A 23,818-nucleotide genomic window follows, 5' to 3' on the forward strand; every position below is an offset into this window, starting at 1 on the left:
TCATTTTGATATACATGCAGTTTAACTTTTAGACTTCCCACTAGTAAAACATAATTAGAACATACTTAGTCTTCCTAAAATGCTTCCTGCCCACGAAGAAAACCCTATTACTAACCACATGTGAGTTAGGAGATTTGGCAAGATCTTCAAGAAGGGACTATCAGAACGACTCATCACTTCTGCCCACCTATTCTAGGAACCCAACACAGCCTAAGGTTCACTATCCTGGGGCGGAGGAGTCACATCCCAGGGCGTCAAGGGGTGGGAGCAGTGGGGGAGTGGGCCACAAGGTGGGCGTGGGGCTGATGGGGGTGGGGCCAAGGCACAGGTGGGCGGGGTGGAGGAGAGCGAGGAGGAGTGCAGGAGCGGAGGGGGTGGGGCAGGAAGGTAGGCTGGGGGCGGGGCGCTCTGGGGGCGTGCCGGCTGCGCGGGGACACGCGCTCTGGGCCGCAGCAACTGGCTCCAAGTTCCCTCCCTCGCTCTCCTGCGGAGCCGGCCTGGGCCCGCCCCTTCGGTGCGGAGGAGCAAACGCTGCTGCCGTCAGCCCAGCCCTCCGTTGCCGCCCGATCTGGGCCGGTTCGGCTAACCCGCTCTACTCCGAGCAGGCGGCGAGGACCCGGCGGCCACTTCATCCCGGCCTGCAGTGCCTCGCGGGGCCCAAGCTCCTCCTCCTCGCGGTCTCCGGAGCCTGGTGCTCGGCCTGGACGCCTTGCAGGGTCCGGAGCGCCGCCAAGGTAAGCTGGGGCGCTGGCGGATGGGGAGTCCCTCTCGGGGTCCCGCTCCGGCCGGGCCTGGGCACCAAGGAGCCTGGCCCGATGACCGCCCTGCGCCGGGCTGCGCACCCCGGGCCGGAGATGAGGCCCAGGCTCCGAAGGAGCGCTGACTGCTGGGGAGAAGGTGGGCGAGGACGCGGAGGCCCCCCCGCCCCACTCGGTGCTGCATCCCCACCCACGCCATCCCGTGGGCTCGTCAGTGTGCTGTCAGTTTCTGCCGAAATGCAGATCCCGGGGCTCTGAAAGTTTGTTTGCCCCCAACCCCCCACCCCTCCAGTCCTCCCACAGCTCGGTCGTCTCTATTTTCTTTGAAAGCATGCGGGTTGGAAATAGAATAAAATTGGTCCTTGCCCCTGTCACCTACCTAACGGTGCTCAGAACTTGGCGACAATGCCAGGCTGTGGGAAGCTGGTGTTTGCGCTGCCCTCCTTTTGTTAGAGCAAGGGGCCTGATGGTGAAAACCGGCAGTGACAAGTCTTTCCGTGGTGGCTAGTGAAGAAGAAAGAGGTGATAACTTTGCTTTATTACTTCCCAAAGTGGGAATAAAAACACCGGACTCCCAGCTTTTTGACCCTTTCGAGATGCTATTCACAAATATTGATAGTCACCCCATTCTCCTCCAAGAAAGAACAGGCATTCTTTCCTGCTTAAGATTTAGACTGACTCTGGGTTTCCCCCCACAGCCAAGTTATGTCCTGTGCAAATCTGGCGCACATCTGTGACAACAGTGCATGGCTGGCTTGTGAGGACTGCCGAGTCTATTTTTGCAGAGAGGAATATGATAGCAGAATCAGCAATTTTTTCTGTATGAATAATATGACTTCCATTTTCATTTCCTCTCTTGGTGTGAAAGAGTTATTTAGCATCCACCATCGAAGTCATGCGAAAGCACCTGTGCTGGGGATGTTATTATTGGCATTGTTTATTATTGTTGTTATTGCTATCACTATGATTAGTGTTGTATTTGTATTAATTTTTGTGGTATTACGACCTGGTCATTCAAATGAGGCATTTATTAAGCATAGTTATTTTAAGATAAGGCCAGGCTAGTTGATGGTAACATGCCATTGATTGACCACATTACATTTAATCTGTAACATCTCTTCATTATTCACCTAAAAAATTGTGAATTGAATACAGGGATGACATTACTTTTTGAACCTGAAAATCTGCAAAGGCCTTAACATAGGGCATGGAAGATAGTTGTAGTGAAATGTTAGATATTTTTGTTTTTATTTTCAACCCATGTTTTTGCTGTTTGGAGGGGGGGAGTGGTTCTTTTGTTTGTTTTGATCCCAGATCTTTTAAAGCATGATCTATTTTGAGTCAGTGATTTAATTTTAGATCAGAATTGAGGTTGAGTTGTTTGCAGGAGACTGACAAACTGCTGGTTCTGTGTGTCCTCAGTGGCTGGGAAGGGGGGTTTTGGTATTTGTCTGGTCTATGAGTCTGCATCCAGTCATGGCCTGGTGATTTTCGTAATAAGATCTGGTTGTCCATGAAGGGCTTAGCCAGAAGGAAAATCTCTGAATTCTTCAAGATTCTGAATCTCTCATCTTCAAGTCGCCTTCTTTCCTAGGTTTAGAATACTACTTTCAATTTCTAGTTGGAAAACTCATATTGGCAGAGAAGTTAGTTAACACTGCCCTTGCTTGCCATTAATAAAAGATGAATGTGTTTACTGTGTGATCATCCCTCATAGCACATCATGACTCTAGCTTTAAAGCCTTGGGATCGGTACCTATAGACTAAAATGGTTGAGAAAAAACTAAATTTACCTACTTACCCTTTTCAGTAACCAAAATATGATGCTTGAAGCTTATATATTTTATATAGTAGTCACGAAGGTATCCGTTTACCCTCTGTCCCTACTATTGAGTTTTAAGTGAAAATCTTTTTCCTTCTTCAGTGTTTAGCTACAGACAGGCTTTGTATTAGCTGAACTGCTGTAGGTATAGCCCATCAACAGTAGGTGGCGCTGTGGGGAACTCTGGCAGCTCAGCCACAGCACAGGTACCCTTAAGGGAAATCGGGGGTTTGTTCTGCACCAGTGCTTGCCAGCCATGAAAAACCCCATGGTACAGACGCCAGCCTGCAGGAGTGTTACGAATATGATGTGGCTTCTTAAGTTTCCTCTTTGCCTTTTTAACTTTTGGAGAGCATTTACCTGGAGAATCTTTTCTCTTTTTTTGAGTCCAATAATGTTCTAGATGCTAACTGCATATTGCTTATAAAACATATTAGCTGTACTCCTCACTTTCGTTATTTTTCAGTAGAGTTAGGAGAACGAACCTACGCCAAGGGCCTCTCGAGCTAACCTGGTCTCTTTCTTTTTCTGTTATGGACTTTCAGAGAAACAAACGGTAGGGAACCTACTCTCTTGAATTTATTTGGGGAAACTTGTCTGAGGCTCTGCTCCCCTCTGATCTTTTTTGTTACCTCTTATCATTTTTTCTGACTCCTGGCAGGTTGCAATGAGAATTGATATTCAAGGTGAAGACTCTGAGTTTATTCTATGCTGCCTGCCTACCCTGGCTAGGAAATAAATTAGTCCTCTCAGTAAAAGGTTTTCTGGCTCCCAGTCAGTTACCTGTGAAGGCCAGTCCTGGGAGCAGCATATCTCTAGGCGTCCTCTTACTCCTCTAGCAAACAATAGTTTTGCTGTTATCTGCTTTCTGTGGATGAATTTAGTGACTTATCTGAGGCAGAGCTAATAAATAGCAAGATGTGTGTAAGCACCAGGGCCTGGCTTTTCTACTGCCCAGAGAAGAAGAGCTTTGCTGCCTCTTAGCTGCTAGAGCTGACTGCTCTCTTCTTCAGGGGTTTGGTATCAGAAAAATCTCATCACTCAGAAATCGGATTTGGATTTTCTTGGTAGTGCTTAATCATCAAACAGACCAAAAGTAGAAGAAATTGAGTTTTTTTTTTTTTTTCCTTCTTCTCCTGAATAGTCTTAACAATGTGTGGCAAAGATTGTTACTTGTTCTGAGAGTTGAGAAGGATGACAATTAAATGTCTTTGAATTAGATAAAAGGCTAATAAAGATGCTTTAGACACTGAGGCTGTGGACCATGTTGGGTGTGTTGGGGGCTTTGACTTATGACAGACCACCTCTGTACGTAGCCTCGTGACCGCCTCTCCTTCAGTGAACTTGTTTACTGTGAGCACTTTCATCCGGTAGGGAGAACTGAGCTGGTTTTGTTCCACAGCTGAGGAAGAGTCTAAACTTAATCTCTAAAAGCAATGATGGATGGTGTGTCTGAGTTGACTACCCTGCAAATACGAACAAGAAGATAAACAAGTAGGACTTGAGAAACCCTGAGAAAGAGCCGGTGACTCAGGCACAGTGCTGTCCCCAGAGCCTGATGGCACTGGGATTCCGGGCAGTGAGAGTTTTCAACCCTGTAGATGACCACAAAAGCACTGAATGATGACTGCGGACTGCCTTCTCGTTGTCCACAGCAGTGGTGGCAGGAATGAACACACAGCCAACCTTTTCTGTTCTGCTGCGGTCCTTTCTCATCTTATTCGTAGACAACTTGGGTGGGTTTCTCAATGATTATTTTGCGAAGTAATATTAATTTGGTTTCGCCATGTGTATGAGGGGACCAGGGACTGGGTAGAATTTTAACCTTTTTCATATGATAAAGTTTGTTACAATAGGAGAGACTACATAAGGACCTGGTGTTTATAAGCCTTAACCTCCCTCCCTTCCCTCTGCCCCAGTGTGCTCTCAAGAACACACACACAGACACACACACACACACACACACACACACACACACGTGTACGCACGCGTGCCAAGTAACACAATTTTCAACTGGCACTGGACTTGAAAATTGTAAATGTTTTGGATGCAAGTCCAAAGGAGAGCACCTCAGTTCTAGAGGAAATTGTGTCATTTAGCAGACAGGTTTCTGGAAGAATTGTAAGAATTCCATAGTGTGGTTTGTGCTCCAGGCCAAGATCAATGTGGTTTAAATTGTCCAGTTCTAGATAAGACCTATAAAAACACAATCTTAAGCACATGGGATTTTGGGTCTTTGTGTTGTAATGAAAAGCAGGTTTTTTTTTCCCCTTACTACTGACACTAGAAGCTATTTTCAGCTTTTTAGATGGCTTCTTAAAGAAGAATCATGGATACTACCTCAAAATGACCATTATTACCAGCAGTGCTTTGGTCCCCCAAACTGGAACTTTGTTTAAAAAAAAAAGAAAGAAAGAAAGAAACAAAGAAAGAAAGAAAGAAAGGAAGGAAGAAAGAAAGAGAAGTCATTATGCAAAAGGATATAGTTAATCATTTGTCCTATTATGGTTAATATATTAAAAATTATTTTCAGAGGCTTTATTATGTGCCAGATATTAAAAATAAATAATTAAACACTAGCCAGGAAAAGATGCGGTCTCCACCCATTCACGGTATGTATTAATTGCTTTTCCTTTAACTGTAAGCCCTGTAGAGGCTGACAAGAGCAACTTGAAGGAGAAAGATTTATTTTGCCGTATAGTTCCCGGGGAATCACAGAGGCAGGAGGGTGAGGCATTGCAATTGTAGCCAGGAGGCGACTTGAGATGGCTGCTTCAACCCAGCCAGCCTTCCGTGTGTGTGTAGTGCAGGATGGGAGCTTAGGGTAGAGAATAGACATGGAGCTAAGTTCCCACCTTATCTAACCTAATATCAAGAGCATCCTTCACAGTCACGTTCAGAGGCTAACCTCACCTAAATAAGCCCTTATTGGTGTGATTGAAGGCTTGTTGCCTAGATGATTCCAGACCTGGTCAGGTTGATAATCAAGAATTCAACGTGGAGAAATAGAGAGTAAATCACATCAGTGGTTCTCAACCTTCCTAACGCTGCGACTGTTTAGTACAGTTCCTCATGTGGTGATGACCCCAGCCATAAAATTATTTTAGTTGCTACTTTATAACTGTAATTTTGATAGTTATGAATTATAATGTAAATATCTGATATGTGAACCCCCCCCCCCCAAGGCTATGCAATCCTCAGGTTGAGAACTGCCAAATTAAATGAATATGCAAAAACCTAACTTATAGGAATTCCAAGTGCAATTGAGAATGGGGAAGACTTCCCACCTGTGTGTGAAGAGTGGTTTGGAGAGTCTCAGTGAGAGAACTATAGTGAATGCTGAGAGTTAGCTAAAACAAAACAAAACAGAAGGAGGCAACCTTTGAAGGGTGGTTGACAGTAGAGATGGCTTAGGCGAATGCCCTGTAGCAAAGGCCAAACTAGGTCAGCTGTTGGCCTTGCCGACCACTGTTGTGTGTGTGTTGTGTGTGTGTTGTGTGTGTGTGTGTGTGTTCTCCATTTTTTCTGTGTATGGTAGGAACAGGTGGTTTAATCTGAAGAGGGCTTGGCTTTAATTTGCAGCTTTGGAGACTTGGTTGTAGGAAGGGGACAGATAGTGGATCTTTGGAGAAAAGTGGAAGCAGGAAGACATGACCAAGGTATTGGTGTGGGGAGGAGCAGTGTTTGGTGGATTAGAAGGAAGCAGAGAAGGCGGAGGGGCCTGCTGTCTGGGATTCTGACTTTTTCTTCCTTGTATAGCACACCTCTGACATTGGAATGTGTTATATACTCCATGCCACTGGGACAAAACTGCAGTGTCACTTGGACTGTGACACAACACCAGCTGTGATGCGGAGCCTGATTCCAGGTCATGAGACAGGAAAACAGGTGTGCTTTTCCATCAGTGCAGTGCAGCATGTTCTGCAGATCAGTGCTGGAGGACTTGTTCAGTTGTACCTTACTGCTTGTTCCTGACGGAAGTGAGTTAAGCCCTGTGTTTGGGAGCTTGGGGAGAAAGATCTTTAGACCTGGTAGAATCACCTGCCGAATCAGAAACTGCAGCAGAAAACTACACCAGGTGTGAAGACTGAAGGAGTTAATGAAGGAGGATGAAGGATTCAATGAAGGATTTAGCAGGATGATGAGGCTTAATGGTGGGGGGGTATAGGGGTTAGGTGAGTGTGGCTAGGCGGCGTGGGGGAAGGTGTCCAGGCGGGCCCTTGCCTGGGCACCTCTGCCCCTGAGGGACCACACACACACACAGACATGGTATAGAATAGAGTTTATTCAGAATAGGGGATGGGAGTTAGTGGTAGAGAGAGAGGTAGAGAGAGAGAGACAGAGAGAGAGAGAGAGAGAGAGAGAGAGAGAGAGAGAGAGAGAGAGAGAGGAGGCCGGCCATGACCACGTGGAGGGGGAGGGGAAGAGCCCCAGGGGCAGAGAGGTGAGTGTATGTGGGAGAGTGGTGAGCAAAGAGAGAGAGGAGGGGCAAGTAGCCCCTCTTATAGTGGGCCAGATCTCTGGGGCGGGGCATACCTGGCTATTGCCAGGTAGCTGTGGGGTGAAGCTTAGACAAAACCCCAACAAAGACTCTCTCTAGTGTGCTTCACAAACACGAAAGGGAACTGTGCATTGCATTCTTGTGCACATACAGTCTAGATTGTTGGTATCACAGAGTGTGTTGTATTCATATATACACACACAGTCTAGGTTATTGGTATCACAGAGACCAGGAATCTGAGAGGCCCAGCTTAGCAGTGTTTCAGGGAGTTTCAGACACTCTTGTGTGCGTATGGTGGGAGAGCCTTACATCTCTGTCCTATCACTGGGTAGGCTGAGGCCCTGGGAATTCTGGGTCAAAAGTGCACTTGTAGCCAGTGAAGAGCTAAGTAGGTTCCTTGAGAAGAGGGATAAGTCTCCCAGTCTAGTCTGTGTGAGGGTGCCGACTGGCTGGGTGAAGTTCATTTAGAGCTCGAGGCGGCAAGACCTCAGTTTCTTGTCTTTAAGATGGGAAAGGCTATACACACTGCGTCAAGACCATTGTGGAAGTTAGGTGAGAAGCTTACAAAGTGCAGAACTCCTGTCTTTCTCTCTCATGGATTTCATGCCTTATTCCTTCTCTGTATTCCGATTTCATCTTTTGGGTCTTGGGACAAAAGTTACTGTGTCTGATATGCCAGGATTGCTGAGGCTAGAGTGGTGGCCCCTTTCCCAGCCACTGTTGATTTCCTCTGAAGCCCTCATCCCTGAGGACACCTCACATGGGTTTGGTTTGTGCATTGAGGATCCTTCTGCCTGAGTTGGAATTCCTGCTCACATTTGCATCTCCTGCTGGGGCAGGTCACATGGTGCCAGCTGCAGTGCCTGCTGCAGGCAAGGAGGCCCTGGTCCGCTGGGATCCTGGTGACATAGCCAAAAGACCTGATCTCAGGTAATCTTTTCCTTCATCACAGTGTGCACTGTGAAGCGACTGGCTTTTAGGCAGAGCAATGCATACCTATTCTCTGCAGTCTTTGCAAGATCACATGGGGGGCAGAGCAGTTGGAGGGAGGAAGAAATTGTGCTTAGAAACATGGGTTTCTTTGTGGGCAGTAGATTTGCAGTAGTTTGTGGGAGATAAGGCATGCTTGGTCTTTGAGCTGAATGTCACTCACCACACAGGTCACCTAAGGCCTGAGATAACTTCATATAGATAGTTGATTATTGTTGTGTTTTATAAAAAGATAAGAGAAAAAAGGATATGTTTGGTGGAGGTGTAGTCCGGTGTGGGGGAGGAAAGGGGGTGCCTCTGTGGGCCCATGCTGAGGCCTCCCTTACCCTCGAGGGACCAGCCACATGATGACAGTATAGTATAGAATAGAGTTTATTCGGGGCATGGGGAGGGGAGTTGAGAGGGTCGTAGAGACAGACAAAGGCAGAGAGAGAGTAGAGAAGTAGAGGAGTAGAGGCCGGCCATGAGCACCTGGAGAGAGAAGGGGGAGTGGGGAGAGGACAGAGGGAGAGCAAGAAGGCAAGAGAGAGAGGAGGGCGAGCAGCCCCTTCTATAGTTAGTCAGGCACACCTGGCTGTTGCCAAGTAGCTGTGGGGCTGAGCCTAGACAAATGCTAACAATTATTATATAACAGGGCTAAAGAAGTGGAAGTGATTAAAATCACTCCCTGATCTTCCAGAGAACCAATCCTGGGTTCCTAGCACCATGTCAGGTGGCCTGCAATTCCACATCTAGCGGATCTGATGCCCTCTTCTGACCTTCATGGGCAGGTACACATATGGCATACATCCACACAAAAAGATACATACACCCATAAATAAAAAAAAATAATAAAAGACTTCAAAAGCAATGGCAGTAAAGGTTGCAGGCGAGTGCCACCCGCATGAAAGTGGCCAGTGCTTACTGAATTACTCCAGCTGCCTAAGACACTCGAGCCATCAGTCTCCTGACCTTGACATGGCTGTGACAGACCCTGCCAGTTGCTACTCTGGGCTGGGATTCTTCTCCCAGTTCAGTTTAGTTGTTTTCAATCACTGTGCATGTGATTGAAATCACGAGTGTGGCCTGCTGGTGCTTTGTTTTAAATGCTATCTGCAGTTTTCAAAGGAAAACTATTCTTTCAGAGATCACAACCCTTGGGCAGGCTTCAAGCTTTTAGTCCTTCTCAGTGCTGTCTTATTGCTTGTTGCATAGTTCTGTGCAAACACCTCATAATCATGGATGTGCATGCACCTTTAGTCACCACACATGCAGCTTCAATAGTCACCTTTCTTCCCGTAGCTTAGTGAGGGACACCATTCCCACTCTTGTTAAAAACAGTCTGATTTGCCGACACTTGCTTAGTGAGCAGAGGCCCTGGGTGCTACCCATCCATAACACTGTGAAAGCAAGGAATAATAGACATTTGGAAACTGGGCTCAGTAAGTGGGGACTGGTGGCAAGGGGTGACAGCCTGATGTGTGCATTTTCACTGTGTAAAGGGAACAGTGTTGAACTAGGAGGCTCGATGTAGATTTGGCTGTGATTTGTGCATTTAAAAATCCTTTAGCTTTCTTACTGCTCTGTGTTCTTTCCTATGACCACTAGTTGGAATGCTGTGTTTTTCTTCCTAATCAAACTTTGTTCTTATTGGATGGCTGAGCAAATGAGAAAGGACCACTGGCTTCTAGACAACTGGATGTAGATGCTGTTAATGTCAGTTGACTCCTGCATGTTGCATACCTGGTTCCTAGGCCTATGGGATGCAGCCTAACTCGATGTGTTTGCCTAGAGTGGCTATCAGGTTTGAAGGGATAGGGCTGACTGTGTAGGAACTTAGTTCTTTGTTCTTTGATTTATTGAAGATTTTATTTTATTTCCTTGGTTATAAATTTATATTTATATATAGTTCATAGTGGAAGAGAATATTATCATCAGTATATAAATACATGTTTTGCAGGTACTTGAAATATTTATTTATTTATTTTACTTAATCACTGTACATCCAATTCACTGCCTGCCTTCTGGTTACACCCTCCTACAGTACTTCCTCCCCATTGCCCCATTCCCTTCTCCTCTGAGGTATCCTCCCCAGCCTGGCACATAAGTCTGCAGGGCTAGGCACATCCTCACCGTCTGAGGCCAGACAAGAAAGCCCAGCTAGAAGAGTGTATCCCATGTACCTACCACAGCTTTTTGGATAGCCCCTTCTGGACCCACATGAAGACCAAGCTGCCCATTTGCTGTGTATGTGTGGGGAGGCCTAGGTCCAGTCCATGTTTGCTCTTTGGTTGGTGGTTCAGAATCTGAGCGCCCCAAGAGTCCAGGTTGGTTGACTTTGCTGGGCCTCCTATGGAGTTCCTATCCCCTTCAGGCCCCAAATCCTTTTCTTTATTCTTCCATAAGTGTCTCCAAGCTGCATCCATGATTTCTCTGTGGGTTATCTGCATCCATCTTAGTCAGCTTGTGGGTGGAGCCTCTCAAAGAACAGCCATGCTAGACCCCTGTCTGCAAGCACAACAGAGTATCATTAATAGTGTCAGGGATTGGTGCTTGTCCATGGGATGGGTCTCAAGCTGAACCAATTATTTGTGGACCATTCCCTCAGTCTTTGCTCCAACCTCCATACCTGAATTTCTTGTTGACAGGATAAATTGTGGGTTGAAGGTTTTGTGGGTGGATTGGTATCTCTGTTGCTGTGCTGGGGTTCCTGCATGGCTACAGGAGATTTTCTCTTCAAAATTCCCAATGCTATGAATCCTAGTTAAGGTCACCCCCATTGATTCTTAAGTGCCTCCCTTGTCCCAATCTCTGTCATGTCCTGGAGGTGCCCCTCCCCCATTTCCCCACTTTCATCAGTTGCAGATTTCCATTCATTCTCACAGCCATATGGCCATCTCTCCTGTCTCTTCCCATACCTGATCCTGACCCCCACACATTCCTCTCCTCATCCCCTCTCCTACTCAGATCTCTCCCTCCATATGCCTCTTATTACTATTTCATTTCCTCATCTAAATGAAATTTAAGCACCCTCAATTGTGCTTTCTTTCTTGTTTAGATTCTTTAGGTCTGTGGAGTGTGGCATGGGTATCCTGTATGTTATGGCTAGTATCTACTTATAGCTGAGTGCAACCATATATGTCCTTTGGGGACTAGATTACCTTACTCAGGGAGATAGGATATCCATCTATTTGCCTACAAAATTCATGTTATCTTTGATTTTTATAGCTGAATAGTATTCCATTGTGTAGATTTACCAAATTTTCTTTATCCATTCTTCAGTTGAGGGATATCTAGGTTGCTTCCAGTTTCTGGCTGTTACGAATAAAGCTGCTATGAACATAGTTGAGCAAGTGTCTTTGTGGAATGTTGGTGCAACTTTTGAGTATATCCCTAGGAGTGGTATAGCTGAGTCTTGAAGTAGAACTATTCCCAGTTTTCTGAGAAACTACCAAATTGATTTCCAAAGTGATGGTACAAGTTTGCACTCCCAGCAGCCATGAAGAAGTGTTCCCTTGCTCCACACCCTTGCCAGCATGTGCTGTCTCTTTAGTTGTTGATCTTAGCCATTCTGATGAGTATAAGATGGAACCCCAGAGATGTTTTGATTTGCATTTCCCTGATGATTAAGGACTTTGAACATTTCTTAAGTGCTATTCAAACTTCCTGTGTTGAGAATTCTGTTTAATTATATACCCCATTTTGTAATTGGGTTATTTAGTTTGTTGGTGTCTAAATACTTCTTGAGCATTTTGTAAATTTTGAATATTAGCCCTCTGTCAGATTTAGGGTTGGTGATGAACCTTTCCCAGTTGTAGGCTGCCGATATGTCCTAATGACACTGTACTTCCTATGCCTTACAGAAGTTTTGAAGTTTCATGAGGTCCCAGTTATCTATTGTCAAGGTCTTAGACCTTGAGCCATTAGTGTTTAGGAAATTGTCTCCTGTACCAATGCATTCAAGGGTATTTCCCACTTTCTCTTCCAGTGTATCTGGTTTTATGCTGAGATTCTTGATCCACGTGGACTTGAGTTTTATGCAGGGTGATAAATATAGATCTATTTCTACGTGCAGACATCCAGTTAGACCAGCACCATTTGTTGAAGATGCTTTCATTTTTCCAATGTATGGTTTTGGCTTCTTTATCAAAAATCAAGTGACCATAGGTGTGTAGGTTTATTATGGGATCTTTGATTCCATTGATCAATGTGTCTGTTTCTGTACCAATACCATGCAGATTTTATCACCATTGCTCTGTAGTACAGCTTGAGGTCAGGGATGGTGATTCATTCTGAAGTTCTGTTGTTCAAGATTGTTTTAGCTATCTTTTGGGTTTTTTTGTTTTGTTTTGTTTTTGTTTTTGTTTTTGTTTTGGCTTTTTTTCCATATGAAGTCGAGAACTGCTCTTTCAAGGTCTATAAATAATTGTGTTGGAATTTTGATGGGGATTTCGTTGAATCTGTAAATTGCTTTTGGTAAAATGGACATTTTCACTATGTTAATCCTACCTATCCATGAGCATGGGAGATCTTTCTATCTTATGATATCTTCTTCAATTTTTTGTTCAATCAGGGACTTGAAGGTCTTGTCTTAGAGATTATTCACTTACTTGGTTAGAGTTACAAGATATTTTATATTATTCATGGCTATTGTAAAGGGTGTTTTCCCTACTTTCTTTCTCAGTCCTTTTATCATTTGTATAAAGGAGGGCTATTGATTTCTTTGAGTTAATTTTATACCCAACCACTTTGCTGAATCAGCTGTTGTAGTTTTCTGGTAGAATTTTTGGGATTGATTATATATACTATCATATATTGATTATATATACTTGTGTTGTCCCTGATTTTAGTAGAATCTCTTGTTTATTTCTATTTAGTTTGATGGTGGCTATTGGTTTGCTGTATATTGCTTTATGTTTAGGTGTGTACCTTGTATCCTTAACCTCTCTAATACTTTTAACATAAAGAGGTGTTGTATTTTGTCAAAGCTTTTTCAGCATCTAATGAGTACTTTTAGTTTGTTTATATGGTGGATTGTTGATAGATTTCCATTTATTAAACCATCCCTGCATCCCTGGGATGAAGGCTACTTGATCATGCTGGATGATGTTTTTGGTGTGTTCCTGGATTTCATTTGCAAATATTTTATTGAGTAATTTTGAATCAATGTTCATAAGAGAAATTATCCTGAAGTTCTCTTTCTTTATTGAGTCTTTGTGGTTTAAGAATCAGTATGACTGTGGTTTCATATTTCATAGACTTGAGTTTGGCACTGTTCCTTCTCTTTCTATTTTGTGGACTAGTTTGAGGAGTATTGGTCTTAAGTCTTCTTTGAAGGTCTGGTAGAATTCTGCACTAAAACCATCTGACTCTGGGCTTTTTTGGTTGGAAGACTTTTGATGACTGCATCAATTTCTTTAGGGGTAATAAGACTGTTTAAATAATTGATCTGATCTCGATTTAACTTTGTTAAGTGGTATCTGTGTGGAAAATCATCCATTTCATTAAAATTTTCCAATTTTAGGGAGTACAGGCTTTTGGTGTAAGACCTAATAATTCTTTGAATTTCCTCAGAGTCTGTTGTTATGGCTCCCTTTTCATTTCGGAGTTTGTTTATTTTGATACTGTCTTTCTGTCTTTAGAGCAGTTTGGCTAAGGGTTTGTGTATCTCCTTGATTTTCCCAAAGAACCAGCTCTGGGTTTAGTTGATTTTTTGTATTGTTTTCTTTGTTTCTAACTGGTTGATTTCAGTCTGATTTTAATTTCTCCCTTCCACTCCTCTTTGGTATGTGTGCTTCTTTTCCCCCCAGAGCTTTCATGTGTACTTTTGATTTGCTGGTATGAGAACTTTCTAATTTCGTTATGGAGGCACTTAGTGCTGCGAACTTTCCTCTTAGCACTGCTTTCACTGTGTCCCACACATTTGGGTATGTTGTGCCTCCATTTTCATTGATTTCCAGAAGGTCTTTACCTTCTTTCTTTATTTCTTTATTTCTTCCCTGAGCCAGAGATCATTCCATGAGTGTGTAGGCTTTGTGGTGTTTCTGTCCTTGTTACGGCACAGCTTTAATCCATGGTGGGCTGATAAGATACAAGGCATTATTGCAAGTTTCTTGTATGTGTTCAGGCTTGCTTTGAGACCGAGTCTGTGCTCGATTTTGGAGAAGGATCATTAGGTGCTAAGAAGAAAGTATATTGTTTTATATTTGGGTGAAATATTCTTTAGATGTCTGTTAGGTCCACTAAATTCATAATGTTGGTTTGTTATTTCTCTCATTAGTTTTTTTCTAGAAGACCTGTCTGTTGGTAAGAGAGTAGGGTGAAGTCTCCCACTATTCATATGTGTTGTTCCATATGCATTTTAAGCTTTAGCAGTTTTTTCCCCCCAAATGTGGGTGCCCTTGTGTTTAGGGCATAGATATTCAGAATTGAGATTATCATCTTGGTAGATTTTTTTCCTTTGATGAGCATGAAATGTCCTTCCCTGTCTCTTTTGATTAATTTTGGTTGAAAGTCTAATTTATTAGAGATTACAATGGCAACTCCAGCTTGCTTCTTGGGTGCATTTGCATGGAGAACTTTTTTCCATTTCTACGCTGAGGTGATGTCTATCTTCATTGCTTATATTGTGTTTCGTGTGTGCAGTGAATGATGGATCCTGCTTTCACATGTGTTCTGTTAGCCAGTGTCTTTATTGGGAAAATGAGTCCATTGATGTTGAAAGATAGATATTAATGACCAGTGATTTTTAACTCCTATTACTTTGATGTTGGTGGAGTAGTGTGTTTGTGTGTTTGTATGTGCTTCCCTTGGAATTATTTTCTGTATTTTCTTATATGTAATTATTTTCCTTGAGTTAGAGTTTTCCTCTAGTATTCCTTTAGTATTCCTCTCTAGGGATGGATTTGTGGATAGATATTGTTTGAATTTGGATTTGTCTTATTTTCTTGTTTTCTCCATCTGTGATGATTGACAGTTTTGCTAGATATAGTAGTCTAGGTTGGTATCTGTTGTTTTGTTGTTGTTGTTATTGTTGGTTTTTGTTTTTTAGAGGTTGCAAGATATCTGACCAGTTCCTTCTAGCTTTTAGAATCTCTGTTGAGAAGTCTGGTATAATTCTGATAGGTCTGCCATTGTATGTTACCTGACCTTTTTTCCACTTTCTGCTTTTGATATTCTTTCTCTGTTCTGTTGATTTTGTTTTTTGATTATTATGTGGCAGGAGGATTTTCCTGTGTGATGCATTCTAATTGGTGCTCTATAAGCTTCTTGTATATTTATATGCATCTCTTTCTTAGGTTGGGAAAGTTTTCTTTTACAATTAAAAAAAAGAAAAACATTTCTGGGCCTTGGGGCTGAGACTCTTTTTTTCTTTCTATTTCTTTTATTCTTATGTTAGACTTTTCATGGTATCTGAGATTTCCTTGGATGTTGTGTCAGGAAATTTTTAGATTAAACATTTTCTTTGACTGATATGTCAATTCTTCTATTGTATGTTCTATACGTAAGCTTCTCTCTTCCATCTCCTGTACTCTGTTGGTGATGCTTGTGTCCGTTATTCCTATTCTCTTCCCCAGGTTTTTCATCTCCAGGATTCCCTCAGTTTTTTGTGTTTTCTTTATTGCTTTTATCTCTATTTTCAGGTCTTGCACAGTTTTATTTATTTCCTTCACATGTTTAATTGTATTTTTTTTGTATATCTTTATGGGATTTATTTGTTTCTCTGTAAAGACCTCTACCTGTTTGAATGTATTTTCCTGTATTTCTTTAAGGGATTTATTTATTTCCTCTTTAAAGCCCTCTGTGACCTTTTATAGGATCGGATTTAAGGGCATTTTCTTGTGCTTCAGTTATTAGGATCTCCAGGGCTTGATGTTGTAGGGTAGTTGTGCTCTGAAGGCGTCATATTTGCCCTGGCTTGTGTTGGCTGTTTTCTTTTGAGGGCCTTTCGGCATCTGGGTGACTTTGGTGCCTGGGTGTTCTTGTTGTAGTAGGTATTTAGGGTGGGGGTTGATCTTGATGGTTCTGTGGTAGGCCTCTGATGGGGATTCTTGGGCTGTATGGTTCAGGGACCATCAGGTCCAATGATGGTGGGCAGAGAGATGGCAGGAGAATGGAGGTCCTCTGGGGATAGCAGTATGCTCAGGGCAGCTTGGGAACCCAGAGGACTCAGCAAGCTGGGAAAGAGGGTGGGGGAAGGGACGCTAACCTGTGTAGTTCAGGCTCTTGAGGTCTGATGAAGGTGGAGAGAGAATGGAGTTCCAGAGGGGATTGCAGGCTGCTTAGGACCCTGGGAGAATGAAATATTCTTAAGTAATCTCAGCAAAGATTGGTGGTCTGTTGGAATTGCTTGAATTAAAGAAAAAAATTAACTTTTCCTTCGAAATGATGAGAGTCCCACAAATTGGGTTTGGGCAGGGGAGGGAAGGAGAGAGAGAGAGAGAGAGAGAGAGAGAGAGAGAGAGAGAGAGAGAGAGAGAGAGAGAGAGAGAGAGAGACACACAGAGAGAGAGAGAGAGAGACAGACAGACAGACAGACACGGGCGGGGAGGGAGAGAGGTGTCCAACTCTGTATGCTGTATCATCTTCTTCCAGGTGGAAGCAGCCACGCCCTCTCACATAAGCCTGGTGTGTGCTCCAGCTCACTTCTTCCTTGCTTATCTGATTTCTCCTTTCAGCATTCGCTAGCACAGGACTAGGCTGTTTTCCTTGTTAATCCCCAACTGCTGTTTCCCCCTAGGGTTTTCTGGAGCCATTTCTCCACATGAAGCATTCTGATTCTTAGGTACTGAGAGTCAGCGATAAAGAAACCACATAGAGGGACCTTTTAATGAAGTGCACCGACACAGCAACAAATCCTCTTTCTTTTTGTGTCTGAAATAACTGAGTATCTTCATCTTACGTCCAGTTTTGCATTTTATCTGGCAGCATTAATGCGTATGCTTTGCTGTAGTCAAGAGTAAGACTTGACTTACTCTTGTACAGAAAGGCAGAGCCAGCAGCAAAGGCATTGTAAGGAAGGAGGCGGCTCATGTGGTTAGGGGGCGGAGCCATCCATGCTGTCTACAGGCTCGGGAAGCAAGGGTAGCCAGTGGATGGGTTCCAGACCAAGGTCCGCTCTAGTAGCCCAGCAGATAGGGAGCTGGGAAGAGAGTGAATGAGTTCAGCCTTCCTGCACCTTTGGTTCTGGGTGGTTATAGAATGCTCGCCCACTTTGTGGCCAGCCAGCTGCTGTACCTAGCCCACCAATTCCCTGATAACCTCCTCTTCAAGCACAGGCACAACTGGGAAGAATGTCAAACCAAAATATCTGGGTACCCCGTAGGTCATTCAGATTGGCTTGTGACCTTGGCTATCGTGCACCTGTGGCCTAACTAATTAGGTGAAGGTTTTTAAATCATTCTAGGTACCTTGTTAGCCTGGAGAGCTCTGTCTCGAGCCTAGGTGACAGTCATGTCCCTTGTCCTATTGTCTTGATCTGAGACTTTAGGGATGCCTCATCTTCACCTGTAAGGGCTTGGGGAATTGCCCTTACATCGCTGATGGCCACAAATCTGTGGGGGATGCTGACAGGGGCCCAGGAGCAGGTGAAGCTCTTACTGGGGCTTCAGAGTCTCCAGGTCTTCAAAATCTTTAGCTCAGCTGAGGACCAGGCTACCTCTCAGGCCTACTGCCCCACACCCTTCTCCTTATTGTACAAAGGGTGTGTGGTGACGATCATGCTCACTGGTGTCAGTTCAGTACAGACCAGCATCTCTCCACTTCATGACTAACGCCTAGCATTGCTTCCATTCAAATTTAAGACATAAGAGCAGTTTGAGACTTGATTTTAGTTTTCATTCTCATTTGGTTTTGAGATTTAAAACAGAGGGAAATGCTTTGAAACTCATAAATATATGCTATCTGATTTCAAGTTCATATAGGTTTGATTTGATGGCTAGTGTCATTTTTAAATCTAATGTGGGAAGTTCCACAAAAGGAAGTAGGTGCTTTTATTATTATTATTATTATTATTATTATTATTATTATTATTATTCAGTTAAGCCATTTGTTTTTTTATGACTCCTTAAGTCCACCTAAAAATCATAATAAACACAAAACTGAGGCAGACCTTCCCAATTTCATATCTGTCAGTGGCAGTGTTATTTTGCAGTCCCCAAAGCATTAGTATTGGGGAGCAGTGGGGTGTAACTAAGTCAGGAGGGAGAAGGAGTCCATAGATTTCGTTCGTGTCCTCGTAAAAGCGTAGGGAGAGAGTCTGCATCTTCCTGCTCCCGAGGATACTGTGGTATGTCATCTGTGACCCAGGAAGTGGATCTTTTCCAGGTAACAGATCATAGACACCTTGACGTTGGACTTCTCATGCTCAGACTGTGAGAAATAAATTTAAGTTCATAAGCCACTCTGTTTAGGGTATTTTATAAAATACTATCCATTGTGGTAGCAGCCTTGGTGGCGTAATGATCCCTCTTTGAAGAAAAAGTAGTGTTCATACAGAACATTGTGCCAGAGGGCATGGGTCCCCTTGCGAACGTTTTGATGTGTAACGCAGGAGAAATCTCCTCAGAGACTTTGTTCTGCAGACAGGTGCGAGCAGAGCGGCCCTCCTGAAATCTGAAGCAGCACGTGTGGCAGCAGCACTTGGAGCGCAGAGAGTTTTCAGTGGATTGGCTGCATCTCTGTGGAGACCCGGGAAACCCACAGAGCTGGCTGGGTTTGTGGACTTGGAATAACCTTAAAGCAACCTTGGGGAAGAGGGGAATCTTCTTCAGTTGAGAAACTGTCTCCGCTACACTGGCCTGGGAGGGTGTTTGTGGGACATTGTCCTGATTACTAAGGAATAGAGGAGGGCGCATTCCACTGTGGGTGAGGCCATCCTGGGCCAGGTGGTCCTGGGCCATATTTGAAACCTGGCTAAGCAAGCCATGGCTGCATTCCTCACTGGGCCCTGCTTCAGTCCCTGTTTTGGCTTCTCTTGAGGATGAATTGTAACCTGCTACAACCAGCTGTAACCAAACAAATCCTTTCATTCCCCAAGTTGCTTTTGATGATAGTGGTTATCACAGCAACAACAACAGCAGTAACAACAACAACAACAACAACAAAACAAACAAACAAAACCCCTAGGATACTTTTTCTAGAAAGGAGTGAGATTTTCCCTGAGTTTTTTCCTTGGACTGAGCCAGTTTCCCAGCAGGAATGTACCCGTGAGCTAAGGCCTCCAGAGCGCAGGCGGGAGGACAGGTTGGGCTCCTCAGGCGTTTTTCCTCATGCTTGGGGGCTCCCTGGAAACCGAGATCCCTGGATCCCTCAGCCCCCCACCCCAGTTTCTGCATTCTTGGGGTATCCCATCTTTCTTCCCACTTTGGAAATCTTCCTGACTCTCGTCTTCCTGTGTCTGCCATACTCACATCTGAGTCAGCTGAGAAACCGTCCAGGCCCGTTTCCAGGCTGCTCAAAGCCCTGGCTACTGTGCTTTTTAAAAGAAAGTGTCATGTATTTTTCTGGTCTTGCCTGGCTTGGCCCCCGCATCTGCAGCCCTCTCCGTGACCAGCTCAGCCTCCACACCTGCTCTTTCCGTGGCCTGAGGCTCGTTTCGCTTCCTTTCTGGTTATGCGCCTCGGTCATTCTCTCAGCCTCCCGTTATAATGTCTTCGCTCTAATTTTCTTTGACCTTCTGTGTTCTGATAAAAAGAACGAAGGAAGCAATCATATCTTCACGATGCTTGAGAAGCCTGATCACAGAGACATAAAGTGCGCTTTAGCCGGGCAATAATCAGAGGATGTCAGTCCTAGTGGATCCAGCTGAGTCTGCTGGCCATCTGCCTCAGACTTAGCTCTCCGGCCGTTCTGTGGGTGGGGCCTCTCCACAGGTCAGGGTGAGTAATTGCTTATGAGCTGAAGGAGTCTGCAGTTGAGAATGAGGAGCTGTGCCCTGGAGAAGTTGTGGAGCATGGAAGATATGCTGAATGACTAATATGCTGAAGGAGTTGCAGTTGGGATTGAGGAACTACATCCTGACAGATTACAGAGGATGGAAGATGCGTTGCCGTGGAGGCGAATGCCTTCATCTCTTCCGGAAGCACCTACAGCTCACACTTGTGCTGGTTGCTATGGGAGGGCACTGGCCCCCCTGCTTGCCAGGCATGGAAAATGTTACTTTCCTGAACTGAAATGTCTGTAAGTGTGAAGATAGGCCCAGGTTTGAAGATTTGAAACAATTTGAAAAAATGCAAAGAGTAATATTTCTTAGGGTAAAGTCATAATACTGCCCGTCACTGGTTTCTCGTTTACTCTTTCTTATGGCTATAGGAAAACCCAAGATCGTATGTGCCTCACGGCTGTGGCCTGCTGTTTCTCCTGAGTGCTGCCGTGCCAGACTCTGCAATTCCTTGACTCCATGTTCTTGGCACACTCCGCTCAGCAGATGGCCCTGTAGGAGCAGGAGGGGAAGTAGTAGTAACTGTGGGCAACAACGTCTCCTAAGCACAGGCCACGCCAGTCTGGCCTGGAGACTCTTCTAGTTCCCTCAGGTTACCGGGTTAGATAAGAAGGGCCCCATAGATCTGCATTTGGGTTTCTCTAATTCACTGGACTTTCTCAGGGACTTTATCATACATTCCATGCCCCCCACCTCCTGCAAATACAAATTTCCTAAAATCTGAACATTTTAGAAATCTGTTCTTTCATACACTTGAGATTTTGAAGCATCCTGGTCCCTGAGATCCTCTCAGTCAGTCAAAGTTGTTCAAATATTCCAAAATCTGAAAAAAAAAATCACCTAGAAATGTCTGAAACATTCCTATGAAAGTTAGGGCCCACGAGTCCCAGTCACAGTGCTGCGTGATGACAGGCATTGGCACTGAGACAAGACAGGCTTCAAGTTGTTTGGGGCGTGGCAGTGGTCTGGAGACACGTGCTGGGTAGTGCCTTAGCTTTTCTTGTGTCTGAGGTCTCATACACTGGAGCGTGCAGTAACGGAGTGGCTCTCATAGGCTCTGACTTTTGGTCTACCTGGACTGTGTCCTCCATTAACTCGACTTAGCCAGGTCGTGTGTTGAAGGCCCCCACATGGGAGTCGGTGCAGGACCTGCCTTCCTAGACGCTATGTTTGGAATTAGTGTGCTGTCTCTAGTATGAGGCTAGCTGGGCTGTACTTAAAGAAGAGATTTCTTTCTCCCAGATTTCTGCTGTTACAGTGTCTTCACCCTGGGCAGGTAGACGAATGTCATAGCAGCATGGTGTGTGTGTGTGTGTGTGTGTGTGTGTGTGTGGTGAAAGAGAGAGACAGAGATAGAGGCAGAGACAGAGAGAGGCAGAGAGAGAGAGAGAGAGAGAGAGAGAGAGAGAGAGAGAGAGAGAGGAGAGGCAGAGAGAGAAAGACAGAGAGAGACAGAGAGAGAAGGGAGAGGAAGAAAGGGAGGGAGGGAGGGAGAGAGAGAGAGAGAGAGAGAGAGAGAGAGACAGAGACAGAGACAGAGACAGAGTCAGAGACAGCGACAGAGACAGACAGAGAGAGAGAAGAGGGAGATCACTGTCTTTAGGCCCACATGGCGGCTTCTGGTACACATTGGGTACTATCTCTCTCTCCTTGGGAACTTCTCCAGCCTGGCACTTCCTAGGATGTGTCAATAGTAATTTGCTATATCAGAAAGGCCTTTTTAGGTGATAGAATTAATGACATGTATGTCCTCTAAATTACTGAACCAGAATCTGGGAAGGACAGTAGGAAGGCAGCTTTCAGCCTAATATGAGGGTGGAGGAGTCACAGTCCAGACTGAACCAGTGTGCAGCAGGCATTGGGCTGGAACATGGACGTTTGAGCTCCCGGTGCAGTAGACAGTCACCTTTCTGTCCCGCATTCCTGGGTGGACACAGTAGCATCTCCTTACCTCTTGGCTTTGCCTGTCCCCACAGAGGCTGCTTTGTCTCTAACACATCTTTTCTACTTCTCAGTGTGGAATGATTTCATCAGGCCTCGGAGGCTCTGTGCCCGTTCCATGGTGGAATTAAGTGGAGGAGTCTATTCAGAGCACTCTCAGGGGCCCATTGTTGTGAAATAAGGTCACTTCTCCCTTTAACACCACTGCAAACTGATAAACACTTAGAAGCAAAGCACAGGAGGGGTGAAGCTGCTGCCTTCAGTCCTGGGATACCTCCTCCTGTTCTGTGATTGGGACTGGACTACGGGCCTCCTGTGAATGGGGATTGACTCTGTGCATTAAGGTCCTGGTGCACTCGGGAAGTGTTGCAGTTTTGCCTTCTGTCTCTCTATCCTGTCCAAATGTCCCTCCCACCCCACCCTGTTTGGAAGAGGCTCAAGCAAAACTAACACTGTCAGAGCTAAGGTGGCCAGATTATCAGTTCTCTGTGCAAAGGCTGTTCAAGGTGACCTGCCCTGCGGTTTGAACTGTCAACCCTTACAGTCACAGGCGTTTGTATAGTGACCTCCTTCCTACACTAGGGTTAGTGGGATTCCAGAGGATCCTCTTTAGTACACCTATACCCAGGTTACAAGGAAGCCTTGAGCAGGCAAGTGCTTTGCATTGTAGTTCAGTGTTACCTGCAGCTTAGCTCAAACACAGACTTGCCCATCTGTCCCAGTTTCTGACTCTTGGGATTTCCCATATCTTTGCTGGTGATTCTAAACTGCCCGATGAAATCTTACCTGTGAGGTGCCACTGTTGAAACTGGGACAACAGGTGCATTCAGCTGGGATTGTCAGGCAGGAAGGGAGGGGTCTGAAGGACGTGTGGGATAGGAATAGTCCCTGCCAGGACTGGAGGCTTCTCATCAGAAACCTACAATGCGGCCTCCATAGTCTTTAGTATGCATGCATGCACACATATGTGTGTATATATATGCATACATGAGAATTTTTTTTTTTTGGACACAGAGCCTTGCTCAGAAGTCCAGGTTGACTGACATTTTCTGTTTAGCACAAGCTGACCTCTAAGTTGAGATCCTCTTACCTCTGCTTCCCAGTGCTGGATTATAGCCTGTCCCACTGCTAGGACTATAGCTGTCCCTTTGTCTTTAATAGACCCATTCTTACATACTTCCGACTTGCCTTCATTCTGTGTGGCTTCTCAATTAAAATCCTGTGTGAGGTAGGGTTTGCCTTTGATGAGCATGGTAGATACACAGAAGTAAACCACTTCATTTTCCTTTTCAAAGAAAATGTACTGTGTAGTGTTTGCTACTTTAATAAAGTACTTTTAAATGTAGCAAAATTTTACCCAATGAAAATCTAGTCTTTTTCTTAGGAGTTTAATAGTTGGCAGGTTGCTATTTTTATTTTCAGAAAGCTTAGGTGGTTTTTACTTTAAGATAGATACGTCAAATTTACATGCTTGAAATACTTTTTCCTATTACAGCAAAATTGATTTAGATGCTATTAAATTAATTAAATATGTAGAAATATGTAACCGTCTCTGAACTTTGTCTCAGTTCTTTATACCAAAAAGTCCTCAGTGAACCAAATCAAACCTTTTCCAAAATTACAAGGATTTCAAGTAGAAATCTAATGAATGTGTATTCTACAATTAAGATTAGTTTTATTTGGAAATGCATTTAACTCCCACCATATTGAACTATTATTACATTATTAAATCCATTCTATCTTTATGGTTTAATTGTGTAGTTGACCCATTTAATCTGACTGTCTCACACAACAAAACCCAGTAGAATACCTTGTCTTTGGTGCTAGCCTTTGAGAAGGCTGATTCCTCCTAGGTAGGTGTGGCCGGAAGGAAGTACAACTTTCCT

General features: G+C 44.4%; 1 protein-coding gene across 3 annotated transcripts in view; it reads left to right on the plus strand.

The window, feature by feature from the left end:
* Positions 1 to 432: 432 nt before the first annotated feature.
* The window catches only part of Fam110b (family with sequence similarity 110 member B), a 133,614-nt gene continuing 110,228 nt past the window's right edge, over positions 433 to 23,818 (plus strand). For all 3 annotated transcript variants that reach the window (XM_052176033.1, XM_052176032.1, XM_052176034.1), the window contains exon 1: positions 433 to 734. The gene's annotated coding sequence lies outside the window, so the exon portion shown is untranslated. The remainder of the gene's footprint in view (positions 735 to 23,818) is intronic.

This window comes from Apodemus sylvaticus, chromosome 3 (genome assembly GCF_947179515.1).
Source record: "Apodemus sylvaticus chromosome 3, mApoSyl1.1, whole genome shotgun sequence".
NCBI lineage: Eukaryota > Metazoa > Chordata > Mammalia > Rodentia > Muridae > Apodemus > Apodemus sylvaticus.